Raw genomic sequence first — 21,121 nt, 5'->3', positions numbered from 1 at the left:
TTCAGTATATATTTCTTTTCTGTTACATTGTACTATATCCTGTATGGCGGCAGGGAATTTTGATAGGGGTGGGGGAGCAAGACAATATGGATAAATCATTTCAATCAAGCAACGACCGGCCTATAGAATAGCTCTCCTCTTTATGAACGCCGTCCGTGAGAAAGAATAATTAGGGCCTAAAAATAGAATTAGAATTTTGAAAATATAATTTGTAAAAAAAAGAGAGAGGAATAATTCATGATTGGAAGCAGCTATAGTAGCGTACAAATGGGTTCGGAGGGGGCTAAATTTGGACGTTGCAGACTGACCATATCAGGGTTTGCGGATGGGAATTTGATAGAGGTTGGGGGACCAAGACAACCAACAGTGAATTTATTTTGAGCAAAATATGGGGCATTGCAAGAAACTTGCAATCGAACGAAAATCAATTTCACACTCCAAAATCAATTGAAAGTCATACTTTTCATTGCAAACTTGCAACTGATTTATTGTTTCTTCCATCAAAAAATCCAAATTGATATGTTTTAGATAAAATTAATGTATATAACCTGTAAATTTGCATCTTCGGATTAATTGCAAATATCTTTTTGGAACACTCCAGATATAGTTCTTTTCATAAAAAGCGGCCATAAATAAGCAAAATGATTATAAATTAAATAGAATAAAACTTTGAAAATAAAAATATGAAGAACGTAGTTTAAAATAAAAACGAACAGTATACCGTACGATAGAGGAGCTACATTTCTGCCGTTCAATTTTCACTACCAAGAAACAAAAAGCGAGAAGGAAACAAAGGGGAAAAGAGAGGATGGTGATGGATATTACTGAGACACCATTGAGTACATGGTATACCATTCACCATACCAATCATACGATTATAGTGGCACATACTACTGAAACACTATTGAATATCACTGAGACACCATTGTATCCACTGACACACCATTGGGTGTATGGTATACCATTCATCATACCATTACAGGCACATACTACTGAGACACCATTGAATACCACTGAGACACCATTGTATACCACTGAGACACCATTGGGTGTATGGTATACCATTCATCATACCATTACAGGCACATACTACTGAGACACCATTGAATACCACTGAGACATCATTGTATACCACTGAGACACCATTGGGTATATGGTATACCATTCATCATACCAGTCGTACCATTATGGAGGCACATACTACTGAGACACCATTGAATACCACTGAGACACCATTGTATACCACTGAGACACCATTGGGCGTATGGTATACCATTCATTATACCAGTCAAACCATTATAGGCACACACTAATGAAACACTATTGAATACCACTGAGACATCATTGTATACCACTGAGACACCATTGGGTATATGGTATACCATTCATCATACCAGTCGTACCATTATGGAGGCACATACTACTGAGACACCATTGAATACCACTGAGACACCACTGTATACCACTGAGACACCATTGGGTGTATGGTATACCATTCATCATACCATTACAGGCACATACTACTCATACACCATTGAATACCACTGAGACACCATTGGGTGTATGGTATACTATTCACCATACCAATCATACCATTACAAGCACATACCACTGATACACCATTGAATACCACTGAGACACCATTGAATACCACTGAGACACCATTGAGTAAATGGTATACCATCCATCATACCATTACAAGCACATACCACTGAAACACCATTGAATACCACTGAGACACCATTGGGTGTGTGGTATACCATTCATCATACTAATCATACCATTAGACACATACCACTGAGACACCATTGGTATATGGTATACCATTTACCATTAAATAAACTACCAATTACCATTAAGAACTTACCATTGAAACACCACTTAAATACCATTCGCGTACCATTTACCATTCAGATCACCATTCAACTACCATTCGGCACCATTCAAATACCATTGGCGATTTTTATAAGGGTAGGAAAACATTTCATCCGATTTGAAGAAAAAAAATGTAATTAAACTCAATAGAGATCGAGATTCCGCTATGACAATCTGATTATTGGCATATCACAAAATCGCATGTTATTAAAATATTGCCATTTACAGGAGTAAAATCGGACAAACAGTGAAAATTTCATCAAAATCGGAAAAGGAATAACAAAGATATAACATTTTTATCGGTGTTTATGCTTTGAATTACTTCGGTGAAACAGTTCTACGCATATTCTCATGACGTTATGATCAAGCTGATGTTGCTATTCCCACTCTTTATTTTGTATTTTGTTATAAGAAATAATATTTATTTCGGTCCTGTCAACCAAGAATGAAAAATGGAGTTGCAATCGATTTAATGCATGAGATGAACATGAATTTAACCCCTAAACAAGTACAGCTATATTTCATTTGTGATATGTCACAGACGTCGGTCGTCGGATTTACCTTTACCGATCATTGGGTTTAATTAGTACAGCCAACCTCCCACACCTCGTTCAAATCGTTCTCTAAACACGTAGTGTTGACTCTTGGGGCAAAAAGTACATCTGTTTATAAAACATACCCTCGCAAATTTGACCCTAAACACGTAGATTTCCTAGCGAAAATAGATAGGCCTACCCTTCTTTCATTATTTTAGTGTTTTTGACACCCTTATTACGTTACGTACGTAACGTACGTGCCCAATCTTGAAAAAGACATCCTTTTTACATGTTTTGGGGGTCGGGCATGGTGTCCTCTCGTCAATGTAAGTGCCCCCCTCCCCCGGGAGAATAAGGTGGTACTAAAGATCGTTTACACTAGTATTTTGATTTAATTTTACATATATTGTACGTTGTTAAAGTCCCAGGCAGTGGGTCACGGCATGGGGGAGGGGCACCAGCAAAATTTTGAGTCATTAGGTGAGCTCAGTTGCCAGGTATACTGACCAAATAGAGACATTTTAAGGACAGTGCCATTAAACGAATATTATCTCACTGGTCAAATAATGCGAGCGCGAAGCACGAACTTAAAATTCGTGATATTCAGACCTAAAAAGGGACATTGTAATCAATATTTTGTAATCATGATACGTACCTGTCTCACTAAATAATGCGAGCCCCAAACACGAGCTGAAATTTTTGTAAATATTGACCCCCAAACAGGAAGATTTTAAGGACTATATTTTAGGAATCCATTAAGAGTATACACATCTCACCATAGTCATCTAATGCGAGTGTCAATAAGCGCTTGCTGATTTTGTTAAAATAACTTCTAAACATGCACATAAAGCACTTGTAATCATGATTAACATACACACCACACTAGACAAATCTTGCCAGCGCGAAGCGCGAGCTCAAAATTAAGGAAATTCAGACATGAAGAGGGGCATTTTAAGGCTTGTTTGTAGGAATTCACGGAGACCATACGTAGTTCACTAACCAAATGATGCGAGCACGAAGCGCGAGCAGAAAATTTTTGATATTCAGATCAGAAAAAGGGACATTTTAAGGACTTCTTTAAGGATTCTAGGAATTCATGGAGAGCAGACATATTTCACCAATCCACTACCGCGAACGTAAGCACGGACAGGAAATGTTTTATATTAAGACCTTAAAATGGGGCAATCACTTTAAGTAGTCATGAAAAAGAAGCATTTTATTGTACATAAAACAATAATAACACGAAGTGCGAGGAAATATATTTGGCAGTTTGGTGTATATTGACTTGAAAACGGGAGGTTTTAGAATAACAGGATTATATATCTCAAAAACAGACAATGCGAGCACCAGGAACAATGAAGACAAAGGCCCTATGCAAATTATGTTTCATAAAGTTATGAAAAAATGTTTCTTATGTAATATAACATAACATAATTATGATATAATATAACACTATAATGAACAGCAATAATGTCTTCTTTCCCACTACGTTTGTCTTCCTTTCTCCCTCTTTTTTCTTCTTTTCCCGTTTTTTGGTCAACCGATTGGGGGGAGGGGGCACGTGCCCCCATGCCCCCCCCTCCGTAGTTACGCCAGTGGTCCCAGGTCAACTTCTCGTCGTCAATTTCTAATCCAAGGAATTGAGTGGATCCTACCCTCATAATGTTAACATTGTCAAAAAGTAAACATCGCGGTAAATCTGACTTAGAATTACTAAAAAGCATGTAGTTAGTTTCTTGAAGACAACTTGTTTGCATAGATCCACTGAACTACATTTTATTTTTCATTTTTAACCGTTTATTACAAAGTATTAGGATCTTTATGGGAAAAAGAGACTATAGAGTCATTATATTTGCAACAACAAAAATGGATGATGAAAGAAGAAGAGATCCCTGTGAGAGTCGGTTCCACACAACCATATACATACTGTTTTCTGGCCATATAAGTAACTCCTGAACGAACCAAGAGCTCTAGCCCTATAACTCCATAATACCCTAGCTTTCTTACTAGAATTTCATGATCAACCGTATCAAAAAGCTTTTGAGAAGATCAAGAAAAATGTCTATCGTGTGGTGATGGTTGTCAAACGATCAAGCAGCTTTATCAATAAAACTGTACGGTATAGCATAGTCGATATGTTTTTCACAAAACCCAAACTGGATTCTTGAAAATATTTCGGTCTCTTAAAAAGAGGGGGATTACTATTGTATATCAGTCGATATCAGTTTTTCCAAAATTTTGAAATAAAAATAATTAAATAAGTCAAAAAGTACTGACTGCTAAAGGTCAAGTCCACCCATGCAGGAAAATGTTGATGTGAATAAAAAGAGAAAAATCAAACTAGCTTAATTTTAACGCTGAAAAATTCATCAAAATCGGATGTGAAATATAAAAGTTATGACGTAAAGTTTTGCTTTTTTCACAAATCAGTGATATGCTCACATTACTATTTTTACAGCAGTTCTTAATTTCTTTTTTTTTCATCAATTAAAGGAGGCGAGTTTCCTGAATTTTATCACTTGTTGTCTCTATGATTGTTATGTGTTAAGAGCCGGAGCCTGACGATTACACAAGGAATGTGGAGGCATGCTATTGCTGTTGTTTAGGGCATTCCTCCTTATTTTCATCGCTGCTTTTCAGGCTGTAGTACCCTGTACAAATTGAAGTTATTTTTGTTCTACATGTATGTTTTCTTAAGCATTCACAAATTCTTTAGTTAGTCCGTCATGGGTATTCAAATTATTCCCAATGTTTCTTATATCATGCCTGGCGTTACATAGGGCCTACGTGTTAATAATGTTTATTGTATGTATTTTATTTGAATTTTAATAATGTGTAATTTACTAATTTCATATACCGGAATGTTCAATACTCTCCATGGTTTTCTATGAGGGCTTGCATGCCGCTGGGCAATAGTATTCAATTTTACGTTTCCTTACTCTTTTCTGTTTAGGTTTTAATTTTACTTTTCATATTTAATTATTCAATTTCAATTTTTTTTTGGTATTTGTATTCGTCGTACAATTTTTTTTTGTATGGTTTTATGGCCAAATAATAATATCTCATTGACATGCAAATAAGACAGCCGATGATGTTCCTCGCTCACTATTTCTTTTGTTTTTTTATTGTTTGAATTATACGACATTTCAGTATTTACAGATTTGAAAATAAGGATCGAATTGAGCAAATATTATATTATTACACAATGCTTATTTCACATGTTCTGGAGGAAAAAAATTGTTATCTCCCTTGACATAGAGGAGAAAATTAGAATATTTTCATAATTCGTATACTAAAATACAAAAGAAATAGTGAGTGGATGACGTCACCAGTCTCCTCATTTGCATACCGACCAGGATGTGCACAGGACTAATTTGTGAAATTAAGCGAAACTTTAAAATGTCATGACCTTCTTATTCTACATCCGATTATGACATTTTCAGTGTTATGCTTGTTGGATTTTTCTCTTTTTATTCAAATCAACTTGGAGCTGGAGTTTAGATATTATCCCTTTTCAGTTTAATTGTTACAAATTCAAGCTCTCTTTAAAAAAGACTGTACTTTTCTCAAATGAATTCATGCCGAGTTACAATGTATTATCTATACGATGTTAAATTCTCACTCTCTTTTTATTATTGTGAATGATATTTATCATGACTCTTTTCTTTCTCCCTCTTCCACCTTCACTGTCTCTCCTTTCTTTCTGTTTCTCTCCCTCTCTAATTTATGTGTATGCATATGTGTGTGTTTATTGTTACATATGTATTTTGATGTATAATTTGTATTATAATGTTATAATGTATAATCTATAAAGTTAAACTCAAATGTTTATGTTGGGACCCTGCTTACAATCACTGTGCTTATCCCTCCATTTTTAACCAATATGAATTTGTATTTCATGTCAGATTTTTATGTACACTTATTTTTAAAGATGGTAAATAAATTGAAATTGAAAGTAGGTAACCAGTCTGCAGAATGTGATGGAGTGTGTGTGGGGGGGGTCATTTGTGGGTTTGAGAGCTTCTATGTGTTTGTGTGTTTTTTCATGAATCTGATGAAGGCACAGAGGGTTTATTTCTTGACTATTTTGCATATTATGTACTGTATAATTATATTTACCATTATAATTTGTATTTGTTTAATTAACAGGGCCCAATTGTAAACAAGCTTTATATCTTTGTCAATTTTTATCGTGTATAGCTGAATTGGTTACTCTGTATACAGATGTGAAATAAATGAATAAAATTGCATTGTCGTAAGTTATTAAAATCAAACTCTCTTCCGACAATTATTGAATCAGTCACATGATTGTCACACAAGTGAACTTTGATCTTGTTTGTTTAAACATAAAGCACGCTGGGGATATCAGCCCAAATTGATAAATGACTAGCTGATATAAGACGCATGTTGGCTAGAAACACAATAGAAGGGGTAGTACTGTCGGGGTGAAAGGTCTTGGAGGTGCATCCCTTTCAGTCTTCGTGCCTCATGACATCATTATACAAATGTACCCATATCCATTTTATCGTCACATAGTTTTAAAACCCTTGCTATCTTTCTCCCCCGCCCTTGAACTACCCAATGATCCGGCCTGTTATGCCCTAGCGCTGGTTATTCATCAGTCAAAGACTATATTTATACATGTTGAGTACACAATAGATAGGACGATCGAATGTCAAGAGTTCGCACGTGTACTGCTATCAAATATGCATGTTTTGTGCCAAGTTGAAGGCTATATTTCCCCGCATTATAATTTCGTTCTGTAGGTAGTGTAAGCGGGTATCGTGCACAATGGGCGTCACGAAGGTCTCGGCTTGGCCACTACTGCTGCTGGTGAGTTTAGGGAGTTTTCAGTCCTGTATTGGGGCACGGTTTCTCGTCCCGTCTGTATCGGTAATGCGAACACCAAGTCACCACATGACACTTTCCACCATAACTCAAGCCCTGGTGCAGCGCGGTCATGAAGTTACATTTCTCATCATTGATAACCAGGGTGTTGGTGGTTTCCTGCCAGATTCCTACACGTCTAAGATTATACTTCCGAATCCCATGACGGACAAAGATTTACAGGAGTTAACTTTTGTCAAGAACTCTATGACGGATTTGATTAACATGACCAAGCTAGAAGCGTTTAAGGACCCACGACCATGGAAATTAAAAGAGTATGCCAATTTTGGTTGTGGTGTTTTGTTTGAAAATACAGCAATTCTTGAGCAACTGCGGCTTGCGAACTATGATGAACTTATAACGTACCCCATCGCGAATGTCTGCGATACCCTTCTCGCAGCCTACCTGGATATACCATTTATCGTTGTAACAGGAACAAAAAGAGTTCCGGCCTTTCATGAAGGGATGCTGGGTATTCCAACCCCACTTTCCTATGTGCCTTTCAGTATAAATATTCACACCCGAACTGGGAGACCGAATGACTTTCTTTCAACGCATCAAGAATACAGTAATGTTCTACGGTGCACATTCTGCATTTGAATACTTTACTGTCTATCGCCCTCTACGTCATTTGCAACGAACCTATGGTATTCGACCAGACCTGACTCCATGGCAGATCATCAGTAAAGCAGATCTTTGGTTGTGCCATAACACTTGGGCCCTAGAATATCCAAGACCTATAGCTCCGAATTGGATCCCTATTGGAGGACTTACCATCAAGGAGCCCAGACCTCTCCCGGAGGATCTAGAAAGATTTATTCAAGGATCTGGAGACCATGGTTTTATTGTATTTACTTTGGTAAGAAGAAATCCTTGATTGCTTCTAACAGAGTGGTTAGCCGGGAAATAGACCTATAATTCTAGCACTTATTTTACTTAAAACACAAGTCCACACCCAACAAAAAGTTTATTTGAATTTTAAAAAATAACAAACATAACGCTTAAAATTTCATCGAAATCTGATGTAAAATTAGAAAGTGATGACATTTTGAAGCTTCGCCTTATTTCACTAACAGTTATATGGACATCCGGGTCGGTATGCAAATAAGCGAACTGATGACATCACTCACTATTTCTTTTGTATTTACTATGTGAAATATTGAATATGCCCCTCTTCTCCTCATGGTCTTGTAAAACATGTGCAATTTCCATTGTTTTATGGTTGTCAAGTAATTTTCAAATATGTGAAAATTAGAATATTTTTTTTAATTTAATCAATAAAAAACAAAAGAAATAGTGAGTGAGGGACATCATCGATTCTCTCATTTGCATGGGACTAAATTAGAATATTTTTTTTAATTTAATCAATAAAAAACAAAAGAAATAGTGAGTGAGGGAAATCATCGATTCTCTCATCTGCATGGGACTAAATTGTGCATATAACTGTTTGGTAGAAAACAAGCGAAGCTTCAAAAATGTCATACCTTTCTTTTTTGGCATACTATTTACATGAATATGATTTTCAGCATTATGCTCGCTTGATTTTTCTCCATTGATTCAAATCAACATTTTTCTGAGATAGACTTGACCTTTAATGAAACTAGATAGAGCAAATGTATGGGATTTGTTTCATTCAGACTTTTTTCGTTTTGTGAGGTATCTATATTTGTCAGAAAGTGGTGTAATGTGCCATTTTTTTCGAGGGGTCCAGATATGGCGCAGAATATTATTGCTTTAAAAATCTGAGAGGGAGGTTAACGAACGAGCAGAAATTTTGACATTGATATTTAATTCAAATATCTATTTTCGTGATAGATTTTTGACATAACTTTCATCATATTTCTCTCCTTTTCATTCGATATCAATTTTTTTTGGGGGGAGGGTCCATGCCTAATGCCTCCTCCCACAAACGAACGCCAGTGCCCTCAAACACAAAACTGATAATTTTACCTGCTTTTTTATTATTGATTCTGATCATCCGAAATTAAGGATTAGATATTGTACACCTCTTTAAATTTTATTCTCTTATTATTTTTTGTTTCCTTCTTTTAACAAAAAGGGATCTTCGGCTAAAGCTCTTGCGAGTGGCACCCTCAACGATATAATTTCAAAAGTGTTCAGCGAATTGCCACAGAGGATACTGTGGAGATATTTGGGGGAAAAGCCCCGTTACCTAGGCAACAATACATTGATCTCGGAGTGGCTTCCACAGAATGACCTCTTAGGTAAGAATCTTTAATCTTGCGATTTATTTTTTTTTCATTAATCCGACTGGGGTGTAAAAGAAGTAAGTATTTGTTCGTAATTGTATGAATCATAATTAGGGCCTTTGTGTTCATCTTTCATTGTGCTCACATTGTCTGTTTAACGAGATATATAACCCTGTTGTACTAAAACTTCCAATTTTTAGGTCAATATACACCAAATATTATGTTTCCTCGCACTTCGAGTTATTGCTCAATGTAGTGACATAATTATACTTCATTTTCTTGACTACTTATAGCGATACCCCCCCCCCCTTTAGGTCTGAATATGAAACATTTAATTAAAATGTCTCTATTAGGTCAGTATACCTAGCAAAGAGCGCGTACCCACTAAGTGACTAAAAAAATTGCTGGTGCCCCCATGCCGTGACCCATGGCACGCCACTGCAAATCCCTTGTGGTATTTGACCATTTGATCCTATTTAGGTACTTATATTTTCGTCGACTTTCATGATCGGTGGTCATACAGACGAAATATCACCAGGACTCGTCAGTGATAGAAATTATGTTGCTTTACGCCAATCATAATCTTTGTGAAAGAAATTATCGCAAAGACTTTCGTTTGTTGTAAAATACTGTTGAATTATTTTCATTGTTATCATTTTCATTATACTATTATTTTTATTATTATTATAATATCATCATTTCATCTCATTACATTTTCATTTATTTTCAAACCCAGCTCATCCTAAAGCTCGTTTACTGATCTACCATGCGGGTAGTGCGGGGGTCTATGAAGCAATGAACTACGGTGTTCCGATGCTCCTCATGCCACTGGGCGGTGATCAGTCTGCCAATGCTTATCAGGTAGCAGCGAAAGGGATGGGTCTCGTTTTGGACGTGAATGATTTAAATGAAGACGAGTTTCGGACGAGTATTAACAAGCTTCTTGATGATGAAAGGTATGTTTCACAGACGGATGTTTTATTTTGGTTTGACTTGGATTCATGGGTGAGATGTCTTTGTCGGGCTATGAGAGTGATCACGTAACTTTAGTGTTCAAATGTGAAAAGGACACGTTAAAGTATATCAAATTCTTCGGTAAAGATTCTGTAATGTAAAGTAGAGGTAGTAGCCTTAGTTGTAGTAGTAATAGTAGTAGTAGTATTAGTAGTAGTAGTAGTAGAAGTAGTAGTAGTAGTAGTAGTAGCAAAAGTAGTAGTATAGTAGTAGTCTTAGTAGAAGTGTAGTAGCCAAGTAGTAGTATATAGTAGGAGTAGTAGTAGTAATAATGGTAGTAGTAATAGTGTAGTAGCCAAGTAGTGGTATATAGTAGGAGTAGTAGTAGTAGTAGTAGTAGTAGTAGTAGTAGTAGTAGTAGTAGTAGTAGTAGTAGTAGTAGTAGTGTAGTAGCCAAGTAGTAGTATATAGTAGGAGTAGTAGTAATAGTAGTAGTAGTAGTAGTAGTAGTAGTAGTAGTAGTAGTATAGTAGCTAGTAGTAGTAGTAGTAGAAGTAGTAGTAGTAGTAGTAGTAGTAGTAGTAGTAGTAGTAGTAGTAGTAGTAGTAGTAGTAGTAGTAGTAGTAGTAGTAGTAGTAGTAGTAGTAGTAGTAGTAAAGTAGTAGTAGTAGTAGTAGTAGTAGTAGTAGCAGCAGTATAATGTACACTTAAGTAGAAGTAGTAGTAGTTGTTGTAGTAGTAGCAGTAGCAGTAGTAGTAGTAGTAGTAGTAGTAGTAGTAGTAGTAGTAGTAGTAGTAGTAGTAGTAGTAGTAGGCTTAAGTAGAAGTAGTAGTAGTTGTTGTAGTAGTAGCAGTAGTAGTAGTAGTAGTAGTAGTAGTAGTAGTAATTGCAGTAGTTTTAGTAGCCAAGGGAGTCACAGCCCCCACCAATCCAGCTCTACACCCCCCCCCACACACACACACACACACACACACACATACATATACATATATATATATATATATATATATATATAATATATGTGTGAAGCTACGTCTACGTCTACCATTGTTCTCTTCATCCATTTCTTTACTATATATATATACATATACATAAATCATATTTGGCTCTTTTAATTTTCAGCTACAGGATAAGTGCGCAGCGGGCTTCGTTTATCTTGAGAGACCAACTCGCCAGCCCTCTCGACACGGCTATATTCTGGATAGAACACGTGATCAAGTTTGGAGGAGATCATCTTCGTCTTCGTTCTACTGAAATGGGATTCATCGAACTCAACTCCATCGACGTAGTCGCATTTCTAGTCGTTTTATCGCTTATCCTTCTTTACATTGATTACTTAGCGCTTAGGGGGTGTTACAAATGTGTATGTAGAAAGACGAAGAAACAAAAGACTGATTAGGCAGACTAGTTGACTTTGTCTCTTTTTTCGAATTGTCCGGTCAGAATGTAACTGAAACTGTTTTATTTTGGAGGTTATTTGTAAATAATTGGCTAATGTTATAATATGCATGCAGTTCATCCGGTTTGAAAAAAAATAAGATGTAATTCAATGTAATAAAGATCAAGTTTCCGTTGTGACGGCCTGATTGGCAATCTACTAAATCGTAGGTTTTGGCTCGTGCGCATGTAATAGAACATTGGCACTAAAAGGGCTGTTATTTGAATAGACAGGGGTAAAATCAGACAAACACGAACAATTTCTGCAAAATCGGGCAAGGGATAACAAAGTTATGTTGATGCTATGCGTTACTTCGGTGAAACAGTTCTATGCATATTGTCATGAATATGTAATGAACAAACTGATGATGTCATATCCCCGCTTATTATTTTGTATTTTATGATATGAAGTAACATTTTATTTAAATCTTGTCAACCGCAGAATGAAAAAAGGATTCGCAACTGATTTAATGCATGAGATATTCTCCTCTCCAATGCTTTTGTTAAAGCTTTAATTTCAATAATTAGAATAATGAAATGAAGACGTTTTGTTGACGATTAGCCATGCATAAGACTTTGTGTTTTGTGCGATACCTACGATACGGAATCTGTGGAAACACTGTTGCGATACTGCAACGTTAGATTAATTCTCAATTTGATTCCTAATTTTTTATATTTACAGGAAATAGATCATACAGTAAACAAAATAAAAAATTATCTAACACAGGGGCGGCGGAGTGAAGTTGAAAGTTGGGGCACAGGGAAAAATGCACTTTTTCTTTCGAAGAGGGCACTAGTTTAAAACATAGGAAAATCTGTAGTTGTGTAATGGGTTCAAAAATTCTGAGGGGGGCTAGATATGTCATATCACGTAAAATGTATGAGAAGTTGCTCGCTCGCAACAATTTTGACACTTTTATGATACAAATCCGATTTTGTGATGGATTTTGACATAATTATTCAGAAAATAATTCCATATTTCACCTTTCTCTCTGTCCATTTCGTTCCCTTTTCAATTTTTTTCTTTGTAGTGAAAAATATACAGATGGGAAGGGGGCTTTGGGACTCGTGCCACCCCCCCTCCATCTGTCGTCACTACGTCACTGGTTATCCACCCCACTCACATGAATCATGAAACTTAAGGCACGGAGGATTATTCTTACAATTTTTCCTTCATAATAAAAATACGAATATTGTTTTCTTGTTCCAAAAGGGCACTCGTGAACACTTAAAACGGGTCCTTCACGGGTGAAAGGGACAAGGAACACGTTCGTAAGGGGGTGCTTTTCTTGGGTAAAAGGGGGATTGATTCCGAGAAAGGGTACTTACGAGAAGACAAGGGGACACTTGCTAACGGCATAAAACGCGTCCTTCTCGCGTGAAAGGGGCACAGAACATGTTCGTAAGGGGCACCTTTTTGGTGTTAAAAGGGGCAATGATTCGAGAATACTTACAAGAATGCAGGGGGAACTTCCTCACAATAAAACGACAGAGGTAATAATGGCAGAGGTAAAATTGGCAGAGGTAAATATGGCAGGGGTAATATTAACAGGGGCAATAATTTCAGAAGTAAAAATGACAAAGGTATACATGGCCAGTATTAGACCCCATGCAATAAATTGTAAAAAGAAAAAGCCCCTGCATGTACATAGATTAGAAATAAAAAGTGCACGTCACGGTTAGGCACTTCCTCATGTCATTATGTCTTCATCCCGGGGGGGGGGCCACTTACATTGACGAGTATACCATGCGCGACCGAAAAACACGTAAAACGGATGTCTTTTTCACGATAGGGCACGTTACGTACGTAACGTGATAAGGGTGTCAAAAACACAAAAATAATGAAAAAAGGGTATCTATTTCGCTAGGAAAATTGCGTGTTTAGGGTCGAATTTGCGGGGATGATAAAACAAAATTGAAACGTTTTATAAAGGATGTCCTTTTTGCCCCAACACTTCGTGTTAAGAGTCCGATTTGCGCGAGGTGTAGAAGGTGGGGTCATACTAAACCAAATAAAGTAAAGCCGAGGACCGAAGGACCCGTAACAATAAAACATTCATGTACTTGTTAGGGGTTCATTTCAGGGAAAATTTTCCAAGAGTATGTTCTGTTTCCAATACTTGTTAAGGGTAGGGTTTCACACGCCATTACTTGTTAAGGGGTGCATTTTTGGAATAAAGAAATTGCGTGTTTAGGGTGCTTTTTGAGACCCCATGGTCGCGCATGGTATCCACTCGTGAATGCAAGTGCCCCCCACGGGTTTTCATCGGCCTAACAATACTATTTACGAATTCGTTGTAGGTGTACCGTTAGGGCTTTTCAAAAAGAAATCAAAGGATAGATTTTATTTCATTCAATTTATCAGAAGCAACATGAAACTGCTCTGTTCTCATTTATATTTTCATAACATTCCTTTTTGCCTGGCTGGTTCTTTTAATATAAAGCTTTGCCAGGTTTACGGACAGAAAGGGTGAAGAGTAAAAACTAGAGAGATTCAGAGACAGAGATAGTTTTGGGGCTGGGAAAAACATTGAGAATATAGAGGGGAAAGTTTAGACCTTGAAATTGACACGAACGATTGCGGTTTAATACTTTATCCCTTTTTTATGTCGTCTACACCATTCTTTTTAAAGAGTTGAATGACAATAAGCATGCATTCCCATTTTCGGCACAATTAAAATCAATAATCTTGTTTTGCCTGGTAAACCAGTTTGGGGTCGATCAAGGGTCTGGTTCAGAAACTTTAAATAAAAAAGACCCTAGACCTTTACCACTGCATCCACTATGATAGTGAATATAAATGCCTTGATGATCATAACCCTTAGAAGCGGGAGTGCTGTTGGGTATTTTGGATCCCATAAGCAGCAACCTCCTGGTAATTATAATATATATCTACAAAGCATCTACAAGACCTTGTCACGCCTTATGCACCAGCTAGAAGCCTGAGATCATCACACTAGCAACTTCTTAAGACTCCCAAGACACCTGTAGCATATGGTGCACGAGCTTTCTCTGCCTCAGCACCTTTTCTCTGGAATAATTTGCCGTTGAATTTAAGAATTATACAATCACTGGAGACCTTCAAATCCAAACTGAAATCTTATATTTTTTAACAGTATTAGTTATTGGCACTTTGACACTCATCCAAACTTTCTCATTCTTTCTTTTCTTGTGCGCCTCGGAATAGAATATTTCTAGATAGATGGTGCTATATAAATGCCTATTATTATTGTCTCGCCTGCGTAGCGGAGCAAGACATAGTTCCTGTGTCGGCGGCGTCGTCAACAATTGTGTTGTACACCCAATAACTTTCTACAGCTTCGAGGTGGGATCACCAAATTCATACCAGAGGTCCATCTCCTGAAGGCACAAGTCAAGTTCGAATATGAGTCGAATTTGAATAAGGTCAAAGGTCAATGAACTTTCCATGACTGGCACTGTGCTGTGTTGTACACCCAATAACTTTCTATAGCTTCGAGGTGGGATCACCAAATTCATACCAGAGGTCCATCTCCTGAAGGCACAGGTCAAGTTCGAATATGAGTCGAATTTGAATAAGGTCAAAGGTCAATGAACTTTCCATGACTGGCACTGTACTGTGTTGTACACCCAATAACTTTCTACAGCTTTGAGGTGGGATCACCAAATTCATACCAGAGGTCCATCTCCTGAAGGCACAGGTCAAGTTCGAATATGAGTCGAATTTGAATGAGGTCAAAGGTCAATGAACTTTCCATGACTGGCACTGTGCTGTGTTGTACACCCAATAACTTTCTACAGCTTCGAAGTAGGATTGCCAAATTCATACAAGAGGTCCATCTTTTGAAGGTGCAGGTCAAGTTCGAATGTGAGTTGAATTTGATTAAGGTCAAATGTCAATGAACATTTTACTTCAGAACTCAGTACTCTCTATACTTGAACCAGATTTTGTATTTTACTTGTTTATTCTTTAAAAGCTGTTGTTGTTATTAATTTAATGAGCTATAGTTCTTGGCACCATTTATAATATTCACACAAATTTGCCAAAGGTACAATAGAAAAGCTGTCAAAGTTTTCACTCACATTATTATGAATTACATTCTTTTTCACTAACATTCATTTCCTTACTTCCATGGAAATTATTATAGCTTCATAGTATTAACAGCATTCTTAGTGTTATCTCATTTCCTAGGGATAAAGTAGGCCTATAGCATTATTGCATATGTGAACTGTCAGAACGAAAATTCACCCCATAAACTGCTGACAGCCTCGGAAGTCATATAGCATAGTTTTGACATACATTCTCTTCATGACTGCAATATGCAGGCGAGACAACGCTTGGCGTTTGCCTTGTTATTAATTAGGTTGGTCTGCTAAAATGTAGAGATTTGGCACAAATCTCTGTTATTTTTTGACGGAATAAAAACTTTGTTCATTATCTTATTGTCAGTATTTTGTTTTAATTTTGTTCTGACCTCAATGAGCTTCATTTAGTTGGAATAAATCCCTTTTTTGTCATTTTCACCCTTTCTGAACGAAATCCCCTTTTATTTTTGAGTGAAAACTATTTTTCTTGGCTTTTTTACAAACCAGCACCCCATATCTCTTTCATTTTTTACCTCTGCCATCTTTACCTTTGCCATTTTTACACTGTTAGAAAATATCTACTTAAAAAAAAATCCTGCAGCAGACACTCGAGAACACCTGGGGCCCGTTGCAGAAAGAGTTGCGTTTAAACGCAAGCCAAAAAATCAATCGCAAGTCCCAAATGCGCGCTGTTGATTGGTTGACAATCAAGTTGCGCATGATTTTTTGAGTTGCGATTGATTGCAACTCTTTCTGCAACGGGCCCATGTAATCTTATCTACACGCATTTGTGTACAATTAGACCAATATGGTACTTGGTGTGTGTAACCTCACAAATTTATTGTAATAAAACTGTTTCCCCCTGTTCTGTAAATTGTAGACAAATTGTAAAAAAATCTACCAGTTAAAACAATTTACAGAATGATTTGGTTATTTTTTTTCGGTAAAATCTTTTTTTTTCACTGTTCTTCTGTAAATTTTTTTTTTTTCTTAAAGTGTACCTCTGCCATTTTTAATTCTACCATTATTACATTTTCCATTTTTACCTCTGCCATTTTCACTGCTGCCATTTATGCCTCTGCTATATCTACCTCTGCCATTTTTGTATCGAGACTATAGTCGCCGCTTTTCCGGCAGCGGCAACATAAAATCTTAACCTAAGGATGGGTTTTTGAAATGATATCATAACGTAAAGAGTATATGGACCTAGTTCACGAAACCTGGACATGAGGGTCATCAAGTATTACTGAACATCCTGCCCTAGTTTCAGGTCAAATGACCAAGGTCATAGGTCATCTAAGGTCAATGAACTTAGATCATGTTGGGGGAATCGATATCGAAATTTTAACCTAATCTTAACCAAGGTTACAATTTTGAAATGTCATCATAACTTTAAAAGCATATGGCCTAATTCATTAACTTTGCATATAAAGTTAACGAGGTATTACTGAATATCCTGCCTGAGTTTCATGTCAAGACTAAGGTCAAAGGTCATTTAGGTACATTGAACTTTTGGCATGTTAGGTGTATTTGTTGAATTTCCATCGTAATTTTATATTTTTATGGAGCTAGTTCATTACACGAAGGCATAAGACATGTAAGAGTAATCAAGTATCACTAAACATCCTGTGCGATTCTTAGGTCACATGACCAAGGTCAAAGGTCATTTAAGGTCAATGAACTTTGGCCATGTTGGGGGTATTTGTTGCTTTACCATCGTAACTTTGAAAGTTTATGGATCTAGTTCATGAAACTTGGACATAAGTATAATCAAGTATCACTAGCATCACTAAACTTTCTGTGCCAGTTTCAGGTCACATGACAGAGATCGAAGGTCATATAAGGTAGATGAACTTTGGCCATGTTCTGGGCAATTGTTGAATTACCATCATGACTTTGACAGTTTTTGGATATGGTTAAAGAAATGTGGACAAAGGGGTAATCCAGTATCACTATCATTGCCTATCTGCACAAGTTGTAGGTCACTTGATCAAGGTCAAATGTCATTTAGGGTCAATGAACGTAGTAATATATTATTATATGAATGGTGTTTTGTGAATAATTAGTTTATAGTCATTTTCAAAGTCAGCACTGCTACTATATTGAATTGCGTGATGCAGTCGAGACTGCCAGAGGCGCCCCACTTGTTACCTCTGCCATTATTACCTCTGCCATTTTTACCTCTGCCATTTTTACCTCTGCCATTTCTACCTCTGCCATTTTTACCTCTGCCATTTCTACCTTTGCCATTTTTACCATTGCCATTTTTACCTGGCACCTCTTACGTGAAAGGCGCACAGGATACGTTCGTGACGGTGCATTTTTGGTTTTTAAAAAATGGCACTTGTACGAGAAAGGGCACTTTCTATTAACTAAAATGGGTCCTCAGGTGAAAGGGGCACAGTATACATTCGTGAGGGGGCATTTCTTCTAAGCGAATAGATTAAGAACATGAATAATGTTTAGAAGGGTGTTGGTCACCCATGGATAGCCTCCAGATAAGGATGATTTTTGGGGGTGTCAATATTTCAGAACTTCTGCTGTTAATAATGAAAATAACGATAATACTAATGATCATAATAACAAAAATGATGACTTAGAATATAGGCTTAAATGTCAAAAATTATATTGATGGTTAATATAAGAATGAATAATGACGGTAAAAATATAACAGCAATAACAATTGTTTTTAATAATCATTGTCCATGTGGAATTTAAAAAGGGATTTTTAAAAGGGATTGTATATCGATTCGTATCAGTAGTGTGTGTGCTGCTGTGTGTTGCGTGGGAGGATTGAGAGGTATGCATTATATAACCTTTACGTTTATGTAGAGGTTATGTAATCATTCAGAATACCTGTAAACAGTAAAATTATCATAAAATGTGATATGATGTTGAAGTGCAGAAAAACCGTGAGTATGCAGACAACAATGAAGGGAATAATATGGGTATCGTAACAATTATAATAGGGGTTGTATGTACTAAACCCATCGCCTCAGCACACCCACACACACCCACGCACTCACCCACACCCCACACTTTGGCAAGTTGTAATATAATCGTAAAAGTGTTGGTGTGTTATTGATTACTCCAGTAATATGTATGCCTTCTACCTGCTCTTATTTTCTTCATCAGGATGAGACATGAATGTCGCAGAAATAATCATTATGGTAGGAGACCACTAAAAGGCAGGGGAAAAAAATCACCCATGCCTGTATAACTATCAATTGTAAAGAACGGCAAAGGTGCAAATTCTCACTGTCGACAAATACATTTATTTACCAGAATTTTTTTAGGAGTTTATATAAGCCTATTCGTTTTGAAGGAAAAATTAAGGGAAAATGTTGGCTGTGGACTGCGAATGATACCGTTAACTATAGCCATTCGGCAAGGGAAAGATTTCCACACTGTACTTTCTGTTTAGATAAGATCTAGAGATATATAGAGAGTGATGCAGAAGACGTGAGTTGGATTTTAAAAAATATGTGATTTATACCTTCTCTCATTTATATGCCATGAAAATATAAAAAATATATATCACTGTACTTTGCATTACTTTATAATAGTTAGCACGAAGAAAGATATTCCAAAGATAAACAGTTTTCCTCCAAGTCAGCAAAAGAGCTCGTCTTCAGGAGATTTAGCTCGAGAACAGATCGCTCCCCTGCAACTACCCCTTTCCATGTTTGGATGGAAAGTTCAGGAAGCACCTGTACTTGTTCATTTCATATTGTTTACTCCCAAAGAAGTGATAGGCCGTGTCCCCTGTGGGAAGCATGTCATTGTCATCATTTTCTAGGGCTAAATATATTTGCCGATGTTATATGTGAATGGAAATTTCATTGTTCTATTGTGAATACAGAGAAAAACCGAAAAAGCAATTGAGAAGGAAGAGAAAGAAAAATCGGACGAGCCTTCGAAAGAAGAGGAATTTATTTATACTGAATATGCATGATATATGTTTGTTCCGTAAAATAGAAAAGTCGTGATAGAGTCGTTTTGATATGCCTTAGGTGCCAAGGTGGCACCCGTCAGATTCTCAATATACACACCTTCAACAATTCTCATCAATAAATGCAAATTATTATTTTCTTTAAAAATATAAAAGGGTGTGTTACTATTTGTGCCCCAATTTGAATATGCACATGTTTTAAATGTCTGGCGATCCATATATTTGCTTTGTAATTTTCATTATCTTTAATTTGATAACAGATATGATATATTTATTTCAGATTACATGTAAATAGGTAATATTTCGTCCAAATTTAGATTATGCCTATGTGAAAAGTAGGTGGGGTTCATGAAAAATAAACTATGAGAAATTGTCTATCGATGAAAAGGTAGTACCCATCAGATTCTTAATATAAACACCCTCAACTACAACTTTCATTGAAAATGCATATATTTAAAACACCGGATGTTCTGCATTATGCAAAAATCTTCATTTGTGACCCAATTCGACCTACATGTATTATTAACTCAAATGATCTTTAACTAACCTGAACGAGTCTTAAATGCCACGAGATCCTTATAATTACTTTTGAATATTCATTAGCTCTATCTTGATACCAAACTTCTGTAAAATAGAAAAGTAACAAGAGGAATGTGAAAAAGTGAGCGTGGCCTATGATGACGATTAAAAAAATTGTCTTAGATTGCCAAAGTCGCAACCGTCAGATTTAAAATATACTCAACCTCAACTTAAATTTTCAGCAAAAATGAATATAATACATTATGTTAGCTTTCAAAACATGAGAAGCTCCGTATTATGTTGTATTACCTTTTTGTGTCCCAATTGGACCTGTTATGACCTCAAAATGACCTTTAAATGACCTGCACATGCCCAAAATGCCATATAAGTAATAACTTTACATTTGATTTGTCACAAGCTTTAATTTGAAAAAATCATAATATAGAGAATTGTGAAAAAAGTAGGAGTGGCTTATTACGTCAGTACACAAATTTGCCCAACGATGCCCATGTGGCACCCTTCGGATTCATGAAGAAGACACCCTATACTACAACTCTGAGTAAAATAAATGCATATACACCCCCACTTGACCGTCACGTCAAAATTTCGATCATATCTACCTGATTAGTACTAACTCAATTAAAATCATGCAAACTCAAAAGATAGAACTTTATTAATTATGTTT

General features: G+C 36.5%; 1 pseudogene; it reads left to right on the top strand.

Annotated features, from left to right (window-relative positions):
* The first annotated feature begins 7,074 nt into the window (after window positions 1–7,074).
* On the top strand, window positions 7,075–12,257 carry LOC121420412 (annotated as a pseudogene).
* The last annotated feature ends 8,864 nt before the right edge of the window (window positions 12,258–21,121 follow it).

This window comes from Lytechinus variegatus, chromosome 8 (assembly GCF_018143015.1).
Source record: "Lytechinus variegatus isolate NC3 chromosome 8, Lvar_3.0, whole genome shotgun sequence".
In the NCBI taxonomy this organism is placed as follows: domain Eukaryota; kingdom Metazoa; phylum Echinodermata; class Echinoidea; order Temnopleuroida; family Toxopneustidae; genus Lytechinus; species Lytechinus variegatus.
Note: the sequence above shows the minus strand (reverse complement) of the source record. Positions and strands in the feature narration are given on the sequence as shown.